Source organism: Rattus norvegicus, chromosome 4 (assembly GCF_036323735.1).
Source record: "Rattus norvegicus strain BN/NHsdMcwi chromosome 4, GRCr8, whole genome shotgun sequence".
In the NCBI taxonomy this organism is placed as follows: domain Eukaryota; kingdom Metazoa; phylum Chordata; class Mammalia; order Rodentia; family Muridae; genus Rattus; species Rattus norvegicus.
Window position 1 is genome coordinate 81,663,908 of NC_086022.1, and position 874 is coordinate 81,664,781.

At 45.0% G+C, this 874-nt stretch overlaps 1 non-coding gene across 1 annotated transcript; it reads right to left on the reverse strand.

The window, feature by feature from the left end:
- Window positions 1-523: 523 nt before the first annotated feature.
- Mir148a (microRNA 148a) lies at window positions 524-620 on the reverse strand. Its single transcript, NR_128667.1, has one exon. It is a non-coding gene; the product is annotated as a microRNA 148a (primary transcript).
- Between the last annotated feature and the right edge of the window lie 254 nt (window positions 621-874).

Consider the following 874-nt stretch of genomic DNA (forward strand, 5'->3'; position numbering starts at 1 on the left):
AAAGGTACTTCCTTTCCATTAACAAACCCACTTAAAAAAAAAAAAAAAACGAGAAAAGAAAAGTGAACTGGGCCTAAATCAGACTCAGAACTGAAACCAAATCCCCAAACCCAGTCCTTGTAGGCTCATTTATCTAACAGGACATTTGAGTAAAAGGAGCATTATCTGTGGCTTTGGCACAAATGCATTTCCTTCTTTTCCGGTACAGTTTGAACATACCAACACACTCATCAATAAACTCGTGGTCCTCCTCTCCTTGCTCAATAAGTGAAGCCAGACTTAGTATTTTAAAAATAACCTTGAAAAATATGCAATCAGAAGTCCACCAGGGTAAGAAGAAAATAGGGGGGAAAGGTGGTTACTCTTTATGTGATCTAACCAATTGACTTTAAAGGAGTTTGTCAAGTTCTTCACAAAGCACTTGTGCCCCCTCTGGGCTGCCCCTCCCCCAAAGGAAAGGTGCAACGACGTGGCCAACAGGGCCAACAGCTTGGCGTCCAGGGCCCTCGCTGGGAGGCGACGTCCACAGCCTCTAGAGACAAAGTTCTGTAGTGCACTGACTTCTATCATACTCAGAGTCAGAGTGTCTCAGAACTTTGTCTCAAAAGACCAAACTGGCTGTCTTCCTCTGGAAGTTTCATCCTGCAGGTGTGCTCCCTGACACCCCGCCTCGCCCCCAGCGAAGGCAAAGAAGAATAACTCATTAGAAGCAATTTAGCTCAGGATGAGACCAATAGTGGATCCTTAATTATGGAAAGTTACTGCCACAGTCAGCAGGAGTAAAAGTCCAGTAGAAAGGGTGTTCTAACACACTCTGGTGGCAATGTCACAGCAAATGGACCGGTGTAATCACATAATGCCCTCTCCTTCCTAC